The 26,748-nt window shown below is 41.0% G+C and overlaps 1 long non-coding RNA gene across 8 annotated transcripts; it reads left to right on the top strand.

Annotated features, from left to right (window-relative positions):
* The first annotated feature begins 1,026 nt into the window (after positions 1–1,026).
* On the top strand, positions 1,027–4,196 carry LOC127308550 (uncharacterized). Of its 8 annotated transcripts, XR_007856651.2 has the most exons (4): positions 1,123–2,686; positions 3,410–3,449; positions 3,569–3,667; positions 3,819–4,196. It is a non-coding gene; the product is annotated as an uncharacterized lncRNA (long non-coding RNA). The 8 variants fall into 8 exon arrangements; XR_007856649.2 differs by having other exon boundaries at positions 1,120–1,702; positions 1,853–3,667; XR_007856654.2 differs by having other exon boundaries at positions 1,120–2,022; positions 2,487–3,667.
* The last annotated feature ends 22,552 nt before the right edge of the window (positions 4,197–26,748 follow it).

Genomic DNA, 26,748 nt, shown 5'->3' with positions numbered 1-26,748 from the left:
TGCCCCTGTACAGTGTATGTCTCTTTGATATATATATATATATATATATATATATATATATATATATATATATATATATATATATATATATATAAAGACACCGTAGGGGATTCCCCTACGGTAAAGGTGTCAAAAAAAATTATCACTACTACGAAAAGGCCTATAGTCCCAGTATTACCACCAGCGCACCAAAAAAGATGCACGCAGGTGGTATTTGCCACCAGTGCACCTATTTTATGGGCGCCGGTGGTGCCCAAATACCGCTGGCGCTGCGAAGACCAGGGGATAAGGGTCGTCCAGGTCCGAGCCAGCCCAAAAATCGAAGCCTACCTTACCGCATGTGCACGAATTTGCCTCGCCCCCACCCCCACCCAAGGTAAAAGAAAATGATAAAAATTTCAAAAATAAAATCCTTCGAGATGCCCGTGTGTTATTTCATCTAGTTTTAATGGAAATTAATAAACATTATTTTTGATTTTTTTGCAAAATGGCTTCATATTTTCGTAAAACTGCTTTTCTAGTTGCATACGACCTCCGATGAAAAAGTTTTTTTTTATATCAAAATGTAGCTACGCAAAATTTTACACCCGAATTCAACCACGTACGGTCGTTTTAGCCAATTTTTACTTTCCCCAAAATTTAAAATAAAAACAGTGTTTTTCCATGTTTTAGATTTTCCTGAAAAAAGTAAAATAATTACCTCCGGTGCACCACCATATTCTGTGCGCCGGCGGTAACCTAGCTCGAGTATATATGCCCAAACCAGCCGGTTCACCTTCTCTCTGTTCCATTTCTCCCCTCTTCTCTTTCACTTCTTGAAAGTTTAGAGATGGTAATCTTAGAGGGGGTGAATAGGTTTCTACAAGTTTTAATTCTTTCTTTGCAATGTTAGGCTTTGCGGAATATAAAGGTGAGCCTAATGCAAACTAGGTGAGGCACCTTTGATGATGATACAAGTAACTCAAGCACGAAGGCTCTCGAATATATATATAGAAACTCTATTAGACACCCTGAGAGCAGAATAAGTAATTCTGCACCCGGGTCGTACGACCGAGCCAGCCCGAAGCCTCCTCCTGGTGCGGCTCAACGACACCCATCACCGTATATGCCATGCTCACGATGACAGACTCCACCTGCTGTAATATCTAAAGAAAAATTACGCTGGAGGTTTTTTCTCTATCGTGGTGATCGGGAGGCCTAATCCCCACTCGCCGCGGTTATTCTTGGCCAGTCCCCAATCTCTCCACGCTCTCCTCTCCTCCAGCTCCTCAGATCCGGCGACCTCCGGCTCCTCGCCGCCGCCACGGAAATTCGGCGCCTCCGCGCCCTTTATCGACCCATGGAGACCCGGGTTCACTTCCTTCGACGGCTGTCCCGAATTTCAGGCGTCGCGCGTGGCCGGAGCTGAGGACGCGTTCCTCTCCGTCTCCCGGGAGAAAGGGGAACGGCGACCCACTGGCGCAGCTGCCGTCCGGAGATCGCTGGTGGCGACGTACCCGGTAGTTCTGTGGGAGAGGAGCAGGCGGAGGCCGGCCATGGTGTCCTGCGTTGGCCGCGGAGGCAGGGGAATCGCCAACGAGGCGTACATCAGGTATTACGAGGCGGCGCCGAAGACGGCATTGGAGGCGGCGGCAAGCGATCTTACCGAGCTCCAGACCATGGGCCTCGTCTCCGACGACGGGGCAAGGATAAGATTCTCTTGGTGAGCCTTCTCCCTCACTCCTTTCCCACCCATTGATTTTGTGGTTCTGTTCCTGGGCGACGTCGTATCTTCCTCCCCTACCGAGGCTCAAGCCTCCCTCCACTCTCGTGGCTGCCCCTGACCAACCCTTCTCCTATGACGCCGCGGCAGATGCGTCCGGAATCAGGGACCATCTCGGGGACGATGCAGGATTGCAGGTGGCCGTGAGACGGGACCTCCCCACTTCTTATTTTCTGTCAGCTTTTTTTTTCCCCTTCTCAAGTGGATCTGAAGGTTCTGGTTTACAGCTATTGTACCATCGACCCATATTGCCTCCTGAGGTAACCCCTTTGGAGCAAATCAGTGTGTGTGGTGTTACCCACTGCATAACTTTGCAACTTTAGTTTGAGTCGTTAGAATTTACAGAGCAGGTAGAAGAAGCAGGAATCTTGCAAATTATTTATCGCGGTCTCTCTAAGAACCAGGAGTAATCTTGTATAACATCAATCTTGATTGTTCATTCAGGTTATTACTTGCTATTGTTCTGTAGCATAAACCAGATGGGTACGTGCTATTTTGGTGACTATCTTTGTGATTGTAGCTAGGCAGATGGGAATGTGATATCACAGGGGTGTTTGTTTTAGTGCATGGTTGGGAATCTCTATTATAGAGTAGTAGTTATATTCTTTAGGAGAAATCTGGGATAAAAGAAGATGCAGCCTCTGAATTTCATTCAATAGCTCTGCGAAGAATTATTGCTTGTGCCTGACACGTTCTTTATCAGAGTCCTTGCCGATTGTGGCAGGCTCGCGTCAGCCAGCGTAGGCACTCCGCACTCGGCATGGTGAGCTAGCTGCAGCACTGCAGCTTCGATCTCTGTCGAAGTCTCCTCATAGGTGCCGGCACGCTGCGCGCGAACATTGAGCAGCAGCAGGCAACAACTTCAATGTCGGTGTCTCTCAGCGCCACTTGCAAAGCAGCTTCAAACTACTCTACTCTCCTCCAGTAATTATATTCTTTCATGTTTCATACTTCGTTCTACCGCAGTGCAGATATTGAGTGATAATTTGCAGTTTACATCACCGCTAAACTTTGGTTGCCGCTGTACATGATAAAATATTACTTTGGACTACTTATTTAATAGCATTTGAGGTCAAGTTATATTCCATCTGTTAAATTAAAATAAAGGAAGAAACACACTAGGCCTGATAGTATATGGTAGTGCTTGATAGGAAGAGGATGAATGCCATGTAGTCCAAAGAAGGTTGCTTTACATGGATCTGTCGAATAGCAATTGGCAAGAAGAGTACACATTAGCGGATTATAACATTAGTCTTATTTGCTTTTGAAGTAGGTTGAACTTTATTATTTTGTCTATTCTTTGGCCACATGTGATTCATTGTTCTCGATATAAAATTATGCATTACATCCTCACGGAGCGGAAGTGCTAACTTGATAGAATATAACACCATCTACTTGGTTATAAAGAACAAAATCATATGTCAGTCTATGTACATATTTTATCGATCCCTTTATTCGCGATTGGAGGCTTAAATTCTGAATTTTGTAGTTCAGGAGTAGCTAGCTCCCATGTGTTGGTGTATTTAAATATTTTGGCAATCTCTGCATATCGTAGCCTTTTTAGGTCTCCCAGTTTAAATGATATAGAGTGTAATCTCTGCATCTTGTAATTTTATTTACGTATTGTCAATTGTATTGATTTCTCAGGTGTTCAATGCCAGAAACCTCATGAGCTGAATATATTAAGGTTATTACAGGGAAACCACCTCTACCTTAGTTAATGAAAAAACACTGCTATAATTTCTCTGTTCAACAGCTGAAGGGGTTTATGTTACTGTTGTAAGCTTATTTTTCCTGTGTATGCAGGATTTTATTGTCGAGTTCCTTTACAAGTTCCCTTCAGTAGTCATGCTAACTTGGCAGTGGCCGCTGTGGTTGGTACCAATTGGTCTTTGTTCTTTGTAGGTAAAATTCTCCTCTGTAAATAAAATATAACAGCTTATAGGATGACTCTTTCTATAATGAAGAAGATAAATTTTATCACAGCAGAAATTTATTAAGTTTCAACATTTAAGATACATCAGGTACGTGACGTGTTACCTTTTTCCTTGTGCAGCACTCTTGGAAAAGCATATCGCTGTTGCAGATTGTGCCTTCTCGGTGATCTTGTTGCCTTCTTGGCATGGAAGAAACAAGGATATATATATACCACTGTATTTGACCTAGTGCCTGTTGTGTGGCTTCCTCTCTGAACATCAAATGAAGCGACATAAAGTTGGCATCGACGACATTATATAGCTTCTTTTGTCAAAGATTATCATGTCTCATGCATGAGCTATAATTATCCCTTATTTGAATTGTGTATACACTAGGCTTCACATGTAATTATTGGGTCTACGCAAATATTATGTGTATTCCTTTCTTACTAAATCTCTCATACACTAGGCTGTCGTGAGTTGCTAGATTTTGAATGCACAGCAGGATTATGACTTTACAGCGCATTAGGCCATTGATCGATTTTGCAGGCACATTAAGCCTTCTTCTATTTTTTAAGTGTGTGTAGTCAGGCTGGCAAAACTTTTACAACTGCGTTAGGGGTGTTACATTGGAGCATCCATTATTAGTTCTAAAGTTGCTTTGTTAAAAGAAAAGAATTCGTGGACTCTCACGGGATAAATTAATGGAGGTGTTCTAGTCTTACGTTGCCAGAAATAGCTCACACGGCTCATGCATATATTAATTTAGGCTGACACGATGCCACGATGGTATGGGCTTCTAGTTACACTAGCCCTACATTTTCTTACATTGCACGAGAAGCTATTTTATGTCGCATGTAACGTCACGGCTCTTGCAGTTACGCGGCGGGCATGATCACGCTCAGGCTGAGCATTTTTTATGTCGCATGCGTTGTAATTTTACTTCACCTACCGTGCGGGCTGGTGCAGCGCATCAAAAGGCTGGTTGGTGCGGCTGCAGGCTGGTCCGGCGGGGTGCAGAATAATATTCTGCCCCCAGGGAGTTAAATAGCGCGTCTCCTATTCTGAAACCGGTGCTCAGAATAATATTCTGAGATCACCTCCACTATAGAGAGCGATGGGAAAGAAAACGAGAATTCCCACCCGTGCGCTTCCCCTACCTTGAGCCTGTCCCAACCAAATCCCTCTCTCGCGCCGCCCCTCCGATTCCCTGCCGCCGCGCCGCGCCCCATCTCCGGCGGCCCACCCGCTGCTCTCTCCTCCGTCGTCCCAGTGCCCCACCTCTTCCGCCACCGTCCTGAGCGCCGCCACACCAGCCGCCTACCACTGCTGCCTCACGTTCGTGCAACCGCCGCCCAGGTTCCCACCATAGGAACACATGCTCCTGCGCAACCACCAGCAGGACCCAACATCCATGGTTCCCGCTGCCTCCAGCAGGCCCGCCTGCATATCTAGGCTCCCCTGGATCCACCGCCGCTTGCCGGTCTCCCTGCATCTCCGGGCTCCCATCGCGCCATCGCCGGAGATGGGGCGCGGCCGGTCTCTTTCGCATCTCCATGCTCCTGTCGCGTTCCCGTCGCACAGCTGCTGTCGGTCAGTTCGCCTGCATCTCAAGCCTCCTATCACACTACCGGCAGGTCTGGCCGAGCCATCGAGTTCTCCTCCATCGTTCCGACCTGGTGACATCGCTTTGCTTCGTTCGGCAGTACAAGCAGGTTCAGAGAAGAAGTGTACTCGGCTATAAAACAGAAGCACACACGTATAGTGCTTGGGTAATGCTAGGATTTGATTTTCTAGCTGTTCTTCGTGATTGATGCATTTGCTTTTCTGTAAGTTGCAAACCAGGACATGTGTACTTCTGGTGCCGACAGCAGAGGCAACCACGCCGGGGCAGGAGGACGTCAGCGTGGCTTTCTAACCTGCTGGTGCATCGTTAGGTGTTTTAGGCGGTGGTGTTGTTTGTGGGACTGCAAAGCAGTCTTGTCAGGCAGCGCGCTGTAAAAGCTCCCGAACCGGAGTTGCTGTCGTGGATGACCATGGTGAATTCAGCCTAGGAAGTCGATTTGGATCCAACTTATTTCTTTTGATTGATTCATTGGGCAGAATGACCGTATCCTCTGATTTCAGTCACAGCGTGCCTCTCTCTCTATCTCTGTGTTCTACTCTACGACTCTATCTACTGAATCTCGTACGCAGTGCACTTTATTTTGACAATCGTCGGGCAATGGACCTTTTTTTACTGCCTAACACGCACTCGTGTACTGCCTGGTACACAGTCGCGTTCTGCCCATATACGAGACACATGACTGAACCAACGAATGAGAATGGCATCATATTGTGCTTCTTCCAGCACGTGCATCTTCATGTAAACAGTTGCCGCATCAGATTGTTTTAGGATTTGTTTAAAATTCGGGTTTTATTGGAAATTCAGGTGTTTATAACCGGTTGTTTTAGTTCAGCAATGTTAATTCGGGTGTTTATAGCCATGTTATCTGAGTTCGGGAAGTGCATCCATACTACATAAAAGAAATGCGCTTGTTTTATTTGCAAAGTAGAGATGTCCTTATCTCTGAATACACTCTTCCGATTCAGGTACTACACATCTAGTGTAGAGGAAACCCTTAAAAAACCACTCATCGAGAACCCATGTTTGTCTTGCCGTATAGTGCACAATTTTAATTTCGAGAGTAGACCTTTTTAAGAAATTAAAAATGTAGGGTAGGTATCAACCTCTGGAAGTTCAAAACATCAATTTGCCTGAAGGTAGATATCCGCCAATACATGAAAAAGTCACTTCCCCACAGGAAGCTGTAACAGCGCAACACATTTTGATTAAAAATGAATCCCCGAAGTATGCATACTCTTAAAACGCAACACATTTTATTTTTGTCAAAATTTCACACGGATTTCAAAGTATATTATAATTCTTGTGTCAAATACCCTACGGCAGGGAACTCCAATTGCAAGTACCTCGGCAGTACACTTGACGGTGAGAAGTACAAACGTTCGATGCGAGCCGTACAACCACATCGCCCCATCCCCCGCCTACACGCGCAGCCGACAGGCTTCAGCACGCGCGTCGGCGGCCGACCTCCCCTCCATCGCGTGTGGCAGCGGCCGCCCTTCCCTCCACCCCCACCCCCTCCCCGTCTCTGGGCTCCCGACGCTAGCTTTTTCTTTTTACTGTACTTCACCACAGATGCAAATTTTGCCACGGCTGAGTCTGAATTGATGTATTTCATAAACTGGAAACAGACGGCTTAAAACGCATAAACTTCCAGAGAAAAAATCTAGCACCGGTGCTACTGCATTTTTGTTGTTGTTTGTTTGTATGGTGCTGCTGTCGAGCAGGCAAAAGGTGTGGAGGCGTGGAGCTGCTACTAAGGCATTTCACTTATTTTCTATTCGAATGAAGCTTCAGGTGTTGCTGGCCTAATTTTACTCACACTATTGTTAAACGCAAAACACATAGAGATTAACCACGTGCGGTGGAGATAAAGTTCACTACTATAGCCAAATGACCTGCTCATAATTTAATTTACTTTGTTATAAATGAATATGCAAATGCAACCAATAAAAATGGTTCATCTTCTTTGTATTATTCAGTTCAGAAAATAGTCGTCTAGGAATTATACGAACAAATGATTGAATAACTCATTAATTAGTCCTAAATTATTTATCCAAATCCAAACCTATTGATCATTAAGTTAGATTTTCCCAAGATTTTGGCCACTATTCTGAATTATTCTACTATTCTGAAGCCAATGAAAATAAGTAGGACCTCCAAAAATGATGAGTTTTCTATTGATGGCGGTACACGTGGAATATAGAAAAAGTAATGGGCCACTACCCGGCACACAAAACGGTTTGCGAGAATTATTTGCGATTTTTGTGCGCAAAGCAGTGATTTCGAGAAGTACAAGTCATGCCTACATGATAAATACAAATGTGATGTTCTGCTAAATTCAACGAAGTTCAAGTCTATCATTCTGTTAAGTACAACCCCTTGTCCGGAGAAGTTCAAGTCGGTCCTCAGAATATTAAACTAGTTCTCATTCCATATAAACCTTCTTGCTAATTAAAATGCCTGCTTAAAAGTAAAAGCAATAGCACCAGGAAGTACAAGACATCAGGTTTAGAAAGTACAAGGCTTCTCTTCCAGGAAGTTCAGAGTACACGTATAGTGGTAAAAAATAATAAAATCATCTAATTATTTACCTCATGGAAGTTCAGAATTTGGTTCCGGTAAGTACATATAAGAAATGTCGGAAGTACGCAACTTACCAAGAAGTTTTCAAAAATAAATAAATCATCCAAAAATCAATTATCTTGAAGCAAGTACAAGTAGTAACATCAAGCAGTACAACGATTATGTATTAGGAAGTGCAAGTTCGCGTGACATGCAGGACAAATTCCTAGAAGTACATGTATCCAAAATAATATAAGGAAAAAAATAAAAATTTCATCCATATGAAGTACAAGAAAACCGAAAAAATCCAAATATAGTAAAAACAAAATAATCCCGTCATCCGTGAGGAAGTTCAAATAATCGATGATGAGAAGTACAACCATTCGACACGAGCAGTACATACACTTAATATAGGAAGTACAAGAAAGCCAACAAAAATCCAAATAAAGAAAAAACGAAATAATCCCATCATCTGTGAGGAAGTTCAAATAATCGATGATGAGAAGTACAACTATTCGACACGAGTAGTACAAGCACTTATTATAGGAAGTACAAGGAAACCGACAAAATACAAATGTAGTTAAAATGGACCCGTCACCTCCAAGGAAGTTCAAATAGTTGATGATGAGAAGTACAACCATTCTACACGAGCAGTACAAGCACCTATTATAGAAAAGTACAAGAAAATCGACAAAATCCAAATGTGAAAAGACGAAATAATCCTGTCACCCTAGGGGAAGTTTAAATAGTTGACGGAGAGAAGTACAACCATTTGACACCAGTAGTACACCCACTTAGTATAGGAACTACAAGAAGACCGACAAAATCCAAATGTACAAAAAACAATAATAATCCCATCACCCGTAAGGAAGTTCATATACTTGACAATGAGAAGTACAACCGTTCGACACGAGAAATAAACCCACTTAATATAGGAAGTACAAGAAACCCGATATAGTCCAAATTTAGAAAAAAACAAAATAATCTCATCATCTACGAGGAAGTACGAGCAGTGATTCCGAGAAGTACAGGCGGACACAACAGTAAGTACAAGAGGCAATTAATCAAGAAAATACCCCCACATAAGTTCACATAGCAACGTTGTGAAGTTCAAATATTAGGATCCAGGAAGTACAGAATCTCTTAAATAGAATATAGGGACAATCTAAAATTATCATTTCGAAGCACACATGCTAGTGTTTGTAAAACACACTAGAATCAAAACATTTCCAGGAAGTACAACCATGAAGTCCAGGAAGTACAAAGACATGTCGCGGGAAGTTCAGATGCGCGTGGTTGTGCTGAGCATTTTGTGTGGCCATGGACCTCAAATGGACACCGTATGAGAAACTTATAGTCATTTTACTGAACACTTTCGTGAAACAGCGCCGAGAAGTACAACCGCATTTTCCTAGAAGTGCAAGTTCGTGTCGAGGGAAGTTCAATGCTCTGTTTTTACGGGGCGAAAATCTATTGTTCAAATCTCATCGATTTGATCACCAACCACTTCAATCATTGTCACCAACAGCTTTATATGGTAGAGTATATGTTTAATTTCATTACCTACAACATTTCACAACAAATAAATGGATCTAATCTATCAAATTCAAATCGTTATCCCACAAAATATACCGGAAACATGATTTCAAAACTTCTAAAATTACTTTCACAGCGTTCGGAGTTGGCAAAAATGGTAGATACGAAAAAGATGCGCCATTTTTAGACCTTTCCAACCGTATATCATTTCATTGTTTAAATATAACACGTGGAAATCGCGGGGAAAATCATTCGGTGCCCGTCACATAAAACAGGCGGACAGTAATTCGAGTTATTCTATTAAACTGTAACGAATTAGAGAAAACAACTGGAATAAGAAAGTTGCGCCTAGTCCATAGCTTTCCAACGCCATATCATTTGCATCATTCCGACAAACGGTTGAAACAAATCATCCAAATTACTGTCCGTCCGTTTTTAAGTACGTCCGAATTTCGGTATTTTCAAAATGATTCAAAAACTGTGAGGATTTTGAAAAAACGTAAAACATGAAAAAGTTGCGCAATTTCATTATCTATCTAACGATATATCATTTGGACAGTTTCGATAAGCGATTCGAAAATCAAACTAAAAGTTTGTTTTCTAGCCATATAGAAGTGTTTTCGTATTTTCAAAATTATATATAAACCGTGCATAATCTGCGAAAATTGTGAACATGAAAAAGTTGCGGTTTTTCATTATCTATCCAACGGTATATCATTTGCACAGTTCCGACAAATGGTTGGGAAACACGAAGTAGAATCAGTAGCTCTGAAGAAAATGAGAAGTTCAGGTATGTTCGACAGAAAGGTCAACCATGTTCTCCGGGAAGTTCAACCTTGTGTCCAGGGAAGTTCAAGTCGGTGCTCAGAATATTATTCTGCAACCGGTTGCAGAATAGTACTGGTATATATATATATACATATATATATATATATATATATATATATATATATATATATATATATATATAGCACATGTAAAGAGTTCAGTTAGAGATAACCGATAGCACGCGGAGACGAATGTTTATTCCCGTGTTCCCTTCCTTTGCAAGAAGGTACGTCACGTTTGGAGAGGTGGGGATCCCACAAAGGATTTCCCAATGCTACAAAGGCTCACCTTCTTCTCCGAGCCTATCCCACGAAGGAATAGCTCTTTCACTTCTGGTAGACTTTGAGGCAGCCTCCAAACCTTCGTAATCTTGTTAGGAGCAAATCCACAGGCCGGATGTTTCCGGACGCTTTTGTCCACCTAGGGTTTCCAAGAAACCCTAGCTAGAGAGAAACTATCTTGATGAATACAAGGGGAAATGTGGTGACCCGGCATACCACTGCATGGTGTAGTATGCAAGTCTGATATAACACCAATGAAACACCGTTCCACTAGTATTATATCGCTCAGAGTGGTACAACAGAAACATATGCAGGTCCAAGGCATGTCTATATAATTACAACATTGACTCTGTTACATAAGATCATCACAGCCTCCTACTTTACAATGAGGTAAGACTGCAAATAAACTCCAGAAGAACGACTCGTAGTCTAGTCTTATCACGAACTCTATTTGTAGAGTATTTCACAAGCTATAGAGGCTATGAATAGATTCTAGCTAAATAGGAGCTAGGTTTAGGAAACTAGTTCCTTTCTATTGCTAATCTAGGTTTTATCCTTGTTGGATGTGGTGTTTGACTCTTCTGACAGGTTCCTGTTCCTTGAAGTAGTTGTTGATTCCTCGGTCTTCGAGTTGCACTGTAGATCCTCCTTTGATGCCTCCATATCTAAGCAGGGGATTTAAGAGTGGGATGAGTACGAGCGTACTCAACAAGTTCATTATAGGAAAGAGGTGTTTAATGCACTAGCTACAGCATTAGACCAGAAAGTCTAATACCAATGCAGGTTTTCATAACCATTTCTTCAAAAGGTTGCTTTTATTCAGAAGAACTATGTCCGTCAGCCTTCACCGGTTTACTAGAACTTCATGGAGTTCCTTTCCGGTCGCGTTCGCAGTTCCATATCCCGGAACAGGGAGTGACAGGTCACGGTTCTTTACACTCTGCAGAGGTGTGTTGCTTTACCCATAAGAGATCTTAACCTTGGTGCCAACCGGGTGATCTTCCCGTCCACACTTCCTTTGGTGTGAGGCCCGGTATAAGGTCTAGCCAATCATGTTCCTCCGCTACCTCGAACACCCACCCTTTGTTGCATGCCCCGACCCTGGGTCCTCGCCGGTCCCATTATTCCCATAGATTTCAGGGTGGACCCCGACCACGACGACGATCTGGGGATCGAACCAAACTCCTTCGCCGGTAGCTGCAACCCATCATAGACCGCAATACCGTGGGGACTTAAGGCTTCCCCAGCCTACCGCTTGCACTTCGAGCGACAAGTGTCTACGGACTATGCCGTGGGGACTTAAGGCTTCCCCAGCCTACTACTTGCCCTGACAGATACAAGTGTCTACGGTAAAGCGCGTCCGTTGATGAACGAGAGGTGGAAACACTTTTGACTACTCCGTCCCACTCCGGATCTTATGGTTAACACGGTCTTACGGCACAAGAATCACTGGCGACATTTGTTGTTTAATCCTAGATGGATATAAACCCTTGCAATGGAACCTCCACCATATCAACACAATCCATGGTTCCATTGCCCACCACATAGTCATATTCATAGTTATGAAAGTAGTGGTTTTGGTTTTTATGCAATAGTGATAATCATAGTACTTTGCAAGTAATTTGATAGAAATACTCAAATGACATGAGCAAGTGATGAACTTGCCTTTCTTGACTGCAAGATTATGCAGGCAAGGTCTTCGATACGCGGTAACTCCAAATTCTGAAATAGCATCATCGTCCGGTAAGGACGATGTTTATTTTTTTTTTGCAAAGATGCTATAATGCATAGTATGAGATGCAATCGTCCCGAGCGTAACCTGATCCCGATGATTTAAGATTGATGAGGCGTAAAGATTTCTTTAGGGTGTGTTGCACTTTTAGAATGGTTCTCAAACAAGGTTCTTATTAGGGTTTGGTTGTATTAGCATCATAATCAAGTGATATAGGATATCATAACCATCATACACATAAAGAATAGTGGTGGAAAAATATGTAAAAACAGTGGTCAACTTTAAGTTCTACAGGACATGGTTGATGATTATTTATATTATACTTCAAAAGAATAACTTTGGAAGAACATGTTAATTAAGAACTAGTAAGTACTTCAAATAAGAACTATGGCTTCTATGGTTTAATTAACATTTGTACTTCAAAAGAATAACTTTTGAAGAACGGTTAAATAAGAATATGAACTACTATACATAGGAGCTATGGCTTTCTAGGGTTCACTATTGGATTCATTTAGTTCACTAATAAATGATTAATGGCTTCTAAACTAGATGGTTTATAACTTCCTGAATAGGGTTCAGTGGAATAGGAGCATGTGATGTGTATTACTACACAAGATATTGGTACTAGGATTGATCTCCATGGTTCTTCGAGGGTTTGATGGTTTAGGAGTATTTCAATGGTGTGGTATATAAGAATGGTGATCAATAGTGCTAACATGTGGTATCAAGCTAGGGTTTATATCTAGGTGGCATTAGTGGATCATATAGGTGTTAACCAAAAATAAAGACATGGAATGATGGTCTCATGTGAATTGTACCTAGTTTTATTTTAGTGGATCATGAGTATGTACTCATTGGTTGTTTATTAAAGTCTTATATGTAAAGGTGAAGTGGCTATGATCACATGGGCTAAACCACTAGGGTTTTAGGATTGGAACTATTTTAGGATGATCATATAAAATCATGAGGTTGGTCTTTTATTTATTTGAGAACTAGGTTCCTAAATTGTGATATAATTCTTAAAGTAATAATTGGTAACAAAGTTGAAATTATTAATCTCTTTGATATAACAATAATAATGGATTTAACATTGTATTATAAAGAAAATATGATAAATACTATTAGGGTTTAGGGTTTTAATTGTTTAAGATTTAACATTACTCTTTTTCAAACTTAGAGGAAACTCCAAATTATTGCTTCTTTAGTTTCTAAATGATTTGTTATATATTATTATAGAGGTAATTTTCGGTTACCCACTTTTATTTATTTGTTGTTATCGAATTAATTTGTAAATGATAAAATCTTATAGAAAAGGAAATAAAGAAGAAAAGGAAAAACATTGGACCAAATGGCCCAATGGTTTGGCCCAAGGCCAGGTCAACCTGGTCCGGCCCAACCTGGTTGGGTTAAGTCGAGTGGACCGGATCCGTCTGGCCACCGACCCCCATCGCTCTCTCCCATCTCTCTGTCTTCTCGTTCGCACTCGCATCTCCTCGAGCTCCTGGCGATGGCGTTGCATCGCCACTCGCCGCTGGCTGCTCCCTGTCCTCTTTGGCACCGGTGAGTTAGGGCTTTTGGTCGCCCCTCCATGAGCTACCACCTCTCCTTGGTTAATTTGACAGCGGTGGTCTCTAGCGGTCGCGTCTGACCCCTGAACCCTAGCTCCGCCTTCTGTATGTCCGGCCATCGCCGGCCGATCATGTCCTTGCCGTCGACCGACGCGGCTCCACCACGAATTCCTTCGCCCACACTCTCGCCATGGCGCCGCCCTGTGCTAACCCTAGCTACTGCCAGTGGTTCTGGCCATCGCCGGCCTCGGCGAGCACCGCCGTCTGCGGTCGCGCCGCTTCTGTGGCTGCTCCCGCACGTCGACGAGCTGCTGCTCTGGCGCCACCTCGTGGTCGCCCTCCTTTACCTCTAGCACACCCCTGCCGCCTCCTCCTCTCTGCCACTGTTAACCTCTTCTAGATATTTTATACTGCGGTGGGTATGTAATGGTGGTGCGGTGCTGTGGTTGGTATGGGTCGTGAGACGGTGTCGGTGATGTACTGCTTGTGATGATGGTGGTCTGGTGGTGTGGTGACAACTTCGTCCCCGACGCCGGCGGGATGGTGCCGTAGGCGCAACCCCGGCGTCGCCTACTGTGCTGATTCCTCTGCTGCAATCACTGTGAGCTAATTCACTCCCCTCTCACTACTCTCTGTACTCTTTATGGCTATGCAAAGTGGTATATGCTTGTTGTGCTCAGTGAGGTGTTGGCTTAAGAATTGGTTTGATTATCAATAACAAATGCTAATTATAAGGCCTCACTTTGGATGATTTGCTTATTCTATGACTGAAGAAACTGAACCTGAATAGTTCAGTCAATTGAAGTAATTCAGCTATACCCCTGTGTATCTTATTACTGAATTTGGGAAATGTGAGATGCATCCATATTTGCTTGCAGATTGGTGCTTTGTTTGGTGGCTTGCTTATGGGCTTAGATATATACTTATATCTGTGCTGCAACTATGGTACTACTTGGTTGGCCTGGGATGAATGTCCTGGACCCTAAGTAGATTCATGTAGTATGTTGGTTATTAACTGTCGACTTGTGGTGATGATTAAATTGTGCATCAATGATATTGGACAGTAGCTGTGTTGGAATGCACAAACTGATGCCTTTCCTGAGCTCTTAAATATGATCTAGTTGTTGTTTATCAACTAGAGATGATTTTTGCATGGTTGGATTTTATTGATGGATCTTGATGTTCCCTTTTTGAATAGCTATAACTAATAAGAACAGATTTGGCTTGATCTTGTAGCCTTGCCAATGCTGCAAAGGCTGAGGTACAAACCTGTGATAAGAACAGATGCTTTTATTTGGCTTTTTAATTCTCGGTGATGATATTGGCATAGCACTTCCATGCCATTCTGAGAGAAATAGATCCCTCCAATCCCCTAGATAAAAATCTAGTGGAAGGGTAGATGGATCTACTTGCTTGGTATTTTCTTCTTTATTTCTTCTCATGTGATTATGCAAATCTAAGAACAGATATATGATCAAGCCTATGAATTTCTACCTGTTGCTCTTGGTAGCTTGGTCTCCTGGATACTGAAACACCACCTCCTTGTGGTTAGTATGCACCCCTTGCTGCTTCTATTTCTTCCTAAGATCTGGCTACTAAATAGGTGACGACTATGTATTGCTGGTATGATCTGGTGGTTTGGATAGTGGAGATATTTGTTGAAATAGCTATTGTTCGTGTTTGAGCTGGTGGATATAAAATGGGTTTCTTCTTTTCTAGCTACTGTACTATAGCTGTTGATGCTATTCTTAAAGTCTTGGCTGTTCTAGGAATCTGAATGAGGAGCTACCTGTCCTGGCATGTGAAATGAATTGTTGTTCTAAGGCTTGCTGGTGTATGGTGCGGCTGAATGTAGTGGCTTGCTTTTGTATTACCAGACAGTTGTTGTGCAGTTGACAACACACTGCCATGTATTTTGTGACTATGCTGCTTGCAGGTGGCCCCCCTTCCATGTGTATGTTAACAAGTTGGTTTGCTTCTCCTCCTAGTGCAAGCAACGACTGAGTTGGGTACTTATCCAGTTTGGTATTTCTTTTGTGCCTGCCAGGTGTATAAACTCATATGGCACAGTGACTTTCTTAATCATCTCAATGGCTAATACTATGTGAACTGAACTACTTATGGTTTAATGATTTGGTTGCTTAAATATTAATTAAGCTACTGCTTAATTATCAAATGATTTATAAAATATTTTATTCAGATCATTTTGACTTTTCCATGTCAAATGTGATCACTTTTTGATAAACTTGTAAACCTTCATGGTTGCTAGCTAGATTAGAGGGAAATTGTAAGTAGTTGCCTTGTTGCCATAAATTTTGTTGCCTTGTGATATGGATCAGCTACTGTTGCCTCTAGTCCCTGGTTGCCTTGTTGATGAATGTTCCATGATCCAAATTCTGATTTACTCCCTCTAATCACCATTTGGGAGTTAGGACAAGTTCCTAATTCCCATTTAGCTAGTTTCCAATATTAACATTGCCTCACCAAAAGTGAGGCAAACATTTTAACATTAACACAAACAATTCCTTTCTGTCTTTGTTATTGGTTTTGCAGGTACACAAGAATAAGAAGATGTGGAATAGTTTAGGTTTTCTTGTTATTTCTTTGTACTCTTCTTTTTCTTTTGTAACTTGTAAATAATTGTATTGTAATAAGTTTTAAACTGCTTAATTGTTATGAATTCTCAATTGTGTTTGCCCTTACTTGTTGTATTGAAATACTTGTTTAAATTTTCATAAATGTTGTCATATTACTTATGTGAATGATTAGTTATAATATCTGATTCTCATTACTATTTAATTTTACTTTGTATTTTATACAATAGTTTAGATTTCAAATTCTTATTTGAATGTCTGCCTTTCATATTTGAACTTGAATTTAAATTGTTTCCCCCCAAAACACATGAATTCACAAAGGTCATGTCGAAATTTGTCGCACTCACATCGATGTCTAACTCAATTTTACCGATGCAAGAGAAACCTCGATCACCTTGATAGTTTTAAACGAAAGCGCGAAAATTCCCCGGATTTTCTATGCATGAATGCAATGCACACAACTGTTTCCTCTATTTTTTGTAACCCCATTACCTGGGATATTACAGTCTCTACCCCTTAAACTAAACTTCGTCCGCGAAGTTTGAACTCTCTCACGTTTTGGAGTGTGGATCTGACTTGTGCAAACTGCGACTTCTTTTGAACTCCGTGGTGATCTCACTACATATAATTGAATATATTCCTTGTCCAGATTCTTCCTGGAATCCGATAGTGTTTGTCTCTGAACCATGGATTCTTACTTCGATTCCATGATTTCTTTCAACACTGTAGACTTGTTTCCTTTCTCATTGAAGATTCAATGATTGGGACTTCTTCTGGTGCTGCTAGTCTTAACTGAGAACTAATTTGGTAACATTATCCTAATTGATAAAATAGGTCTTTGTTTTCCCTTATTACCAAAACTACAATAATGGTACTTAGTAAAGTACTTACCATGGAAATGGTCTTAATGGTTTATTTCCCTAAGAATGGATTAGACTCATTTAGTCCATCCAATCATGGTTTATAGTTGATACATATAACTATTTTGGGTTCTTTAGGTTCCATGAAAGGAATCTTTCAATTAGTATTTAGTTTTGGTATGGTCAATCTCCTTCGGTCTTTGGCCTTCTTGAGCTGTATTTGGTCTACGGTATTTTCTTCGTCCAACTTCTTTATGCTTGACTTACTTGAGCTTTCGTACTTCTGAGTAAATACTACTCACTTTCTCAAGTTATAGTCCACTTCTTACTTCCTCGAGGTATAAACCTCGGCTTCTGGTCTGACATCCTTCTGAAAGTAGTGTTCGATAATCTTATGAAAATAAGATCGAACTTCCTCTCAGTTCAGACCTTCATCAACTTTCTTGCTCAAAAATATTGAGTCATGTACATCCAACTCAATCTTTACTCTACCCCTTAGAGTTTTCTTATGGTCTTCAACTCCTTTTCTTCCAACCATTGGGCTTATGGTTAGAGTATTGGTCTGGTTCTAACTTATGGGTTTTACTTCTTCTAAGGTCTCGCGAAGAATGTTTGTGGTGTATCCACTCAATTGTGGACATCCAATGTGAATCCTTCGACTAAATGATTATAGGTTATTGTTATTTGGTTGGCAAAATTTTATTTATTCACAACTTCTTCGTACCAATAATCCAATGGTGGACTACTTGATACCAATTGTGGCTATTTGTTATCTAAAAATGGATTCTAATATAGGTTCTGATCAACTGGACAAGACATCTTCTACTCTATCTTCCAGTACTGATCCTATACCACAACTGTGGTCTTCTGATATCAACTATGGTCTTCTTATATCTGCTATGGTTTCATAGGTCATTTCCTTTCTTCAGGGTTTATTTTGCAAGAAAACCACTGTGAATATAATATCCAAAGTGATTTCCCATGCATTCCCTCTTCTATATTAATTATGGATCTGCTTGAGCTTCACCATAATCACCAGATTTCTCACCTTCATGCTTCTTATGTACTAAAGTACCCTGATACGTCTCCAACGTATCTATAATTTCTTATGTTCCATGCTACTTTTACGATGATACTCACATGTTTTATACACATTATATGTCATTATTATGCATTTTCTGGCACTAACCTATTAACGAGATGCCAAAGAGCCAGTTGCTGTTTTCTGCTGTTTTTGGTTTCAGAAATCCTAGTAAGGAAATATTCTCGGAATTGGACGAAATCAACGCCCAGGGTCCTATTTTTGGACGAAGCTTCCCGTAACACACGAGGGAAAGGAAGTGGGGCCACGAGGTGGCCACACCACCTGCGGCGCGGCCTGGGCCCTGGCCGCGCCGGCCTATGGTGTGGGCCCCTCGGGCACCCCTTGACCTATCTCCTCCGCCTACTTAAAGCCTTCGTCGAGAAACCCCCGATCGAGAGCCACGATACGAGAAAACATACTGAGACGCCGCCGCCGCCAATCCCATCTCGGGGGATTCTGGAGATCACCTCCGGCACCCTGCCGGAGAGGGGAATCATCTCCCGGAGGACTCTACACCTCCATGGTCGCCTCCGGATTGATGTGTGAGTAGTTCACCCCTGGACTATGGGTCCATAGCAGTAGCTAGATGGTTGTCCTCTCCCCATTGTGCTTCATTGTCTGATCTTGTGAGCTGCCTATCATGATCAAGATCATCTATCTGTAATGCTACATGTGTGTTTGTTGGGATCCGATGAATAGAGAATACTATGTTATGTTGATTATCAATCTATCTATGTGTTGTTTATGATCTTGCATGCTCTCCGTTACTAGTAGAGGCTCTGGCCAAGTCATTGCTTGTAACTCCAAGAGGGAGTATTTATGCTCGATAGTGGGTTCATGTCTCCGTGAATCTAGGGGAGTGACAGCAACCTCTAAGATTATGGATGTGCTGTTGCCACTAGGGATAAAACATTGATGCTATGTTCGAGGATATAGTTATTGATTACATTACGCACCATACTTAATGCAATTGTCTGTTGTTTACAACTTAATACCGGAAGGGGTTCGGATGATAACCTGAAAGTGGACTTTTTAGGCATAGATGCATGCTGGATAGCGGTCTATGTACTTTGTCGTAATGCCCAATTAAATCTCACAATACTCATCATGTCATGTATGTGCATTGTCATGCCCTCTCTATTTGTCAATTGCCCAACTGTAATTTGTTTACCCAATATGCTATTTCTTATGGGAGAGACACCTCTAGTGAACTGTGGACCCCGGTCCATTCTTTTACATCGAATACAATCTCTTTGCAATACTTGTTTCTTCGTTCTCTCGCAAACAATCATCATCCACACTATACATCTAATCCTTTGTTACAGCAAGCCGGTGAGATTGACAACCTCACTGTTTCGTTGGGGCAAAGTACTTTGGTTGTGTTGTGCAGGTTCCACGTTGGCGCCGGAATCCCTGGTGTTGCGCTGCACTACATCTCGCCGCCATCAACCTTCAACGTGCTTCTTGACTCCTACTGGTTCGATTAAACCTTGGTTTCTTACTGAGGGAAAACTTGCTGCTATACACATCATACCTTCCTCTTGGGGTTCCCAACGGACGAGTGCTTTACCGTCACAAGGAAGCTACTACGCCCACGTCAACTGTGCGCAAGCAGCTCTTTTTCTGGCGCCGTTGCCGGGGAGATCAAGACAGGCTGCAAGGGGAGTCTTCACATCGCAATATCTTTACTTTGTTTTTGTCTTGCTTTATTTTATTTACTACTTTGTTTGCTGCATTATATCAAAACACAAAAAAATTAGTTGCTAGTTTTACTTTATTTACTGTTTTGTTCTCTATATCAAAAACACAAAAAAATTAGTTACTTGCATTTACTTTATCTAGTTTGCTTTATTTACTGTTGCTAAAATGAATACTGCTGAGAATACTAAGTTGTGTGACTTCACAACCACAAATAATAATGATTTCTTATGCACACCTATTGCTCCACCCGCTACTACAGCGGAATTCTTTGAAATTAAACCTGCTTTACTGAATCTTGTTATGCGAGAGCAATTTTCTGGTGTTAGTTCTGATGATGCTGCTGCCCATCTAAATAATTTTGTTGAACTTTGTGAAATGCAAAAATATAAAGATGTGGATGGTGAAATAATAAAATTAAAATTGTTCCCTTTCTCATTAAGAGGAAGAGCTAAAGATTGGTTGCTATCTCTGCCTAAGAATAGTATTGATTCATGGACTAAATGCAAGAATGCTTTTATTGGTAGATATTATCCCCCTGCTAAAATTATATCTTTGAGGAGTAGCATAATGAATTTTAAACAATTGGATACTGAGCATGTTGCACAAGCATGGGAAAGAATGAAATCTTTGGTTAAAAATTGCCCAACCCATGGACTGACTACTTGGATGATCATCCAAACCTTTTATGCAGGACTGAATTTTTCTTCGCGGAACCTATTGGATTCAGCTGCTGGAGGTACCTTTATGTCCATCACTCTTGGCGAAGCAACAAAGCTTCTTGATAATATGATGATTAATTACTCTGAATGACACACGGAAAGAGCTCCACAAGGTAAGAAGGTAAATTCTGTCGAAGAAACCTCTTCCTTGAATGATAAGATTGATGCTATTATGTCTATGCTTGTGAATGATAGGACAAATATTGATCCTAATAATGTTCCGTTAGCTTCATTGGTTGCACAAGAAGAACATGTTGATGTAAACTACATTAAAAATAATAATTTCAACAACAATGCTTACCGGAACAATTCTAGTAACAACTATAGGCCATATCCTTATAATAATGGCAACGGCTATGGTAATTCTTATGGGAATTCTTACAACAATAATAGGAATACACCCTCTGGTCTGGAAGCTATGCTTAAAGAATTTATTAGTACACAAACTGCTTTTAATAAATCTGTTGAAGAAAAGTTTGGGAAAATTGATATGCTTGCTTCTAAAGTTGATAGTCTTGCTGCTGATGTTGATCTTTTGAAATTGAAAGTTATGCCTAATAGGGATAATGAAAATAAAATTGTTACTACAGCAAATGCCATCCAAGTTAGAATTAATGAGAATATAAGATTAATGGCTGAATTGCATGCTAGGTGGGAAAGAGAAGAAAATGAAAAACTAGCTAAAGAGAATAATGTAGCTAAAGTTTGGACTATTACCACCACTAGTAATGCTAATGCTCCACATGTTGCTGCACCTCCTACTATCAATGGTAAAATAATTGGTGTTAGCAATGTTTCTACTCCTAATGCAAAGCGCGAAAAACTGCCTGAAACTGCTAAAACTGCTGAAACTGCCTGTGATAAAACTGCTGAAATTTTTTCCAACATTGGGGACAATGATCCCATTGCTTTAGATCATAATGGTTTGGATTTTGATGATTGTCATAACCCTGAAGTTATAAAGTTCTTACAAAAACTTGCTAAAAGTCCTAATGCTAGTGCTATAAATTTGGCTTTCACGAAACATATTACAAATGCTCTCATAAAGGCTAGAGAAGAGAAACTAGAACGCGAAACTTCTATTCCTAGGAAGCTAGAGGATGGTTGGGAGCCCAAAATTAAGATGAAGGTCAAGGACTTTGGTTGTAATGCTTTATGTGATCTTGGTGCAAGTATTTCTGTTATGCCTAAGAAAATCTATAATATGCTTGACTTGCCACCATTGAAAAATTGTTATTTGGATGTTAATCTTGCTGATAACTCTATGAAGAAACCTTTGGGGAAAGTTGATAATATTCGTATTATGGTTAACAATAACCTTGTCCCCGTTGATTTTGTTGTCTTGGATATTGAATGCAATGCATCTTGTCCCATTATATTGGGAAGACCTTTTCTTCGAACTGTTGGTGCTACCATTGATATGAAGGAAGGTAATATTAAATATCAATTTCCTCTCAAGAAAGGTATGGAACACTTCCCTAGAAAGAGAATGAAGTTACCTTTTGATTCTATTATTAGAACAAATTATGATGTCGATGCTTCATCTCTTGATAATACTTGATACACACTTTCTGCGCCTAGCTGAAAGGCTTTAAAGAAAAGCGCTTATGGGAGACAACCCATATTTTTACTACAGTAATTTTGTTTTATATTTGAGTCTTGGAAGTTGTTTACTACTGTATCAACCTCTCCTTATCTTAGTTTTATTGCATTGTTGTGCCAAGTAAAGTCTCTAATAAAAGTATGATACTAGATTTGGATTACTGCGCAGAAACAGTTTTCTTTGCTGTCACGAATCTGGGGCTAATTCTCTGTAGGAAACTCAGAAAATTATGCCAATTTACGTGAGTGATCCTCAGATATGTACGCAACTTTCATTAGTTTTAAGTTTTTTCATTTGAGCAAGTCTGGTGCCTGTTAGAAATTCGTATTTACGAACTGTTCTGTTTTGACAGATTCTGCCTTTTATTTTGCATTGCCTGTTTTGTCATGCTTGATGGATTTCTTTATTCCATTGACTTTCAGTAGTTTTGTGCAATGTCCAGAAGTATAAAGAATGATTGTGTCACCTCTGAATATGTGAATCTTAATTATGCACTAACCCTCTAATGAGTTGCTTTAAGTTTGGTGTGGAGGAAGTTTTCAAGGATCAAGAGAGGAGGATGATATACACCATGATCAAGGAGAGTGAAAGCTCTAAGCTTGGGGATGCTCCGGTGGTTCACCCCAGCATATATCAAGAAGACTCAAGCATCTAAGCTTGGGGATGCCCAAGGCATCCCCTTCTTCATCGACAACATTATCAGGTTCCTCCCCTGAAACTATATTTTTATTCCGTCACATCTTATGTACTTTGCTTGGAGCGTCTGTTTGTTTTTTGTTTTTGTTTTGTTTGAATAAAATGGATCCCACAATTCATTGTATGGGAGAGAGACACGCTCCGCTGTAGCATATGGACAAGTATGTCCTTAGGCTTTACTCATAGTATTCATGGCGAAGTTTCTTCTTCGTTAAATTGTTATATGGTTGGAATTGGAAAATGATATATGTGGTAATTGGTATAACATCTTGAATAATGTGATACTTGGCAATTGTTGTGCTCATGTTTAAGCTATTGCATCATATACTTTGCACTTATTAATGAAGAAATACATAGAGCATGCTAAAATCTGATTTGCATGTTTGGTTTCTCTAAGGTCTAGATAATTTCTAGTATTGAGTTTGAACAACAAGGAAGACGGTATAGAGTCTTATAATGTTTACAATATATCTTTTATGTGAGTTTTGCTGTACCGGTTCATCCTTGTGTTTGTTTCAAATAACCTTTCTAGCCTAAACCTTGTATCGAGAGGGAATACTTCTCATGCATCCAAAATCCTTGAGCCAACCACTATGCCATTTGTGTCCACCATACCTACCTACCACATGGTATTTCTCTGCCATTCCAAAGTATATTGCTTGAGTGCTACCTTTAAAATTTCCATTCTCTACCTTTACAATATATAGCTCATGGGACAAATAGCTTAAAAACTATCGTGGTATTGAATATGTACGTATGCACTTTATCTCTTATTAAGTTGCTTGTTGTGCGATAACCATGTTTCTGGGGACGCCATCAATTATCTTTGTTGAATATCATGTGAGTTGCTATGCATGTTCGTCTTGTCTGAAGTAAGAGAGATCTACCACCTTATGATTAAGCATGCATATTGTTAGAGAAGAACATTGGGCCGCTAACTAAAGCCATGAATCATGGTGGAAGTTTCAGTTTTGGACATATATCCTCAATCTCATATGAGAACATTAATTGTTGCTACATGCTTATGCATAAAAGAGGAGTCCATTATCTGTTGTCTATGTTGTCCCGGTATGGATGTCTAAGTTGAGAATAACCAAAAGTGAGAAATCCAATGCGAGCTTTCTCCTTAGACCTTTGTACAGGCGGCATAGAGGTACCCCATTGTGACACTTGGTTAAAACATGTGTATTGTGATGATCCGGTAGTCCAAGCTAATTAGGACAAGGTGCGGGCACTATTAGTATACTATGCATGAGGCTTGCAACTTGTAGGAGATAACTTACATAACTCATATGCTTTATTACTACCGTTCACAAAATTGTTTCTTGTTTTCAAAATAAAAGCTCTAGCACAAATATAGCAATCGATGCTTTCCTCTTTGAAGGACCTTTCTTTTACTTTTATTGTTGAGTCAGTTCACCTATTTCTCTCCACCTCAAGAAGCAAACACTTGTGTGAACTGTGCATTGATTCCTACATACTTGCATATTGCACTTGTTATATTATTCTATGTTGACAATATCCATGAGATATACATGTTACAAGTTGAAAGCAACCGCTGAAACTTTTATCTTCCTTTGTGTTGCTTCAATACTTTCTACTTTGAATTATTGCTTTATGAGTTAACTCTTATGCAAGACTTATTGATGCTTGTCTTTAAGTACTATTCATGAAAAGTCTTTGCTTTATGATTCAGTTGTTTACTCATGTCATTTACCATTGTTTTGATCGCTGCATTCATTACATGTGCTTACAATAGTATGATCAAGATCATGTTGGTAGCATTGTCACTTAAGAAATTACTTTGTTATCGTTTACCTACTCGGGACGAGTAGGAACTAAGCTTGGGGATGCTTGATACGTCTCCAACATATCTATAATTTCTTATGTTCCATGCTACTTTTATGATGATACTCACATGTTTTATACACATTATATGTCATTATTATGCATTTTCCGGCACTAACCTATTAACGAGATGCCAAAGAGCCAGTTGCTGTTTTCTGCTGTTTTTGGTTTCAGAAATCCTAGTAAGGAAATATTCTCGGAATTGGACGAAATCAACGCCCAGGGTCCTATTTTTGGACGAAGCTTCCAGAACACCTGAGGGGAAAGGAAGTGGGGCCACGAGGTGGCCACACCACCAGGCGGCGCGGCCTGGGCCCTGGCCGCGCCAGCCTATGGTGTGGGCCCCTCGGGCACCCCCTTGACCTATCTCCTCCGCCTACTTAAAGCCTTCGTCGAGAAACCCCCAGTACCGAGAGCCACGATACGGAAAACCTACTGAGACGCCGCCGCCGCCAATCCCATCTCGGGGGATTCTGGAGATCACCTCCGGCACCCTGCCGGAGAGGGGAATCATCTCCCGGAGGACTACACCGCCATGGTCGCCTCCGGATTGATGTGTGAGTAGTTCACCCCTGGACTATGGGTCCATAGCAGTAGCTAGATGGTTGTCTTCTCCCCATTGTGCTTCATTGTCTGATCTTGTGAGCTGCCTATCATGATCAAGATCATCTATCTGTAATGCTACATGTGTGTTTGTTGGGATCCGATGAATAGAGAATACTATGTTATGTTGATTATCAATCTATCTATGTGTTGTTTATGATCTTGCATGCTCTCCGTTACTAGTAGAGGCTCTGGCCAAGTCATTGCTTGTAACTCCAAGAGGGAGTATTTATGCTCGATAGTGGGTTCATGTCTCCGTGAATCTGGGGGAGTGACAGCAACCTCTAAGATTATGGATGTGCTGTTATCACTAGGGATAAAACATTGATGCTATGTTCGAGGATATAGTTATTGATTACATTACGCACCATACTTAATGCAATTGTCTGTTGTTTACAACTTAATACCGGAAGGGGTTCGGATGATAACCTGAAAGTGGACTTTTTAGGCATAGATGCATGCTGGATAGCGGTCTATGTACTTTGTCGTAATGCCCAATTAAATCTCACAATACTCATCATGTCATGTATGTGCATTGTCATGCCCTCTCTATTTTTCAATTGCCCAACTGTAATTTGTTTACCCAATATGCTATTTCTTATGTGAGAGACACCTCTAGTGAACTGTGGACCCCGGTCCATTCTTTTACATCGAATACAATCTACTGCAATACTTGTTTTATTGTTCTCTGCAAACAATCATCATCCACACTATACATCTAATCCTTTGTTACAGCAAGCCGGTGAGATTGATAACCTCACTGTTTCGTTGGGGCAAAGTACTTTGGTTTTGTTGTGCAGGTTCCACGTTGGCGCCGGAATCCCTGGTGTTGCGCCGCACTACATCTCGCCGCCATCAACCTTCAACGTGCTTCTTGACTCCTACTGGTTCGATTAAACCTTGGTTTCTTACTGAGGGAAAACTTGCTGCTATACACATCATACCTTCCTCTTGGGGTTCCCAACGGACGAGTGCTTTACCGTCACAAGGAAGCTACTACGCCCACGTCAACTGTGCGCAAGCATACCCCTCTGTTGATGTAAAGCATGAGTTTTGATTGGTACTTCCTTCAGAGTATTGTGGTTGCTTCCCACAATTTTGCTTCCTTCTTCTGATGAACCTTCATCTTGTCTTCCGACTATTCAGAATTCGTCCCTTCCTCACACGAATACCATTACCCTCTAGATCTGTAACATCAAGTAAGAGCTTGATATAGCAACATGCATTT

Source organism: Lolium perenne, chromosome 6, assembly GCF_019359855.2.
Source record: "Lolium perenne isolate Kyuss_39 chromosome 6, Kyuss_2.0, whole genome shotgun sequence".
NCBI lineage: Eukaryota > Viridiplantae > Streptophyta > Magnoliopsida > Poales > Poaceae > Lolium > Lolium perenne.
This window is presented reverse-complemented; position numbering and strand designations above follow the sequence as displayed.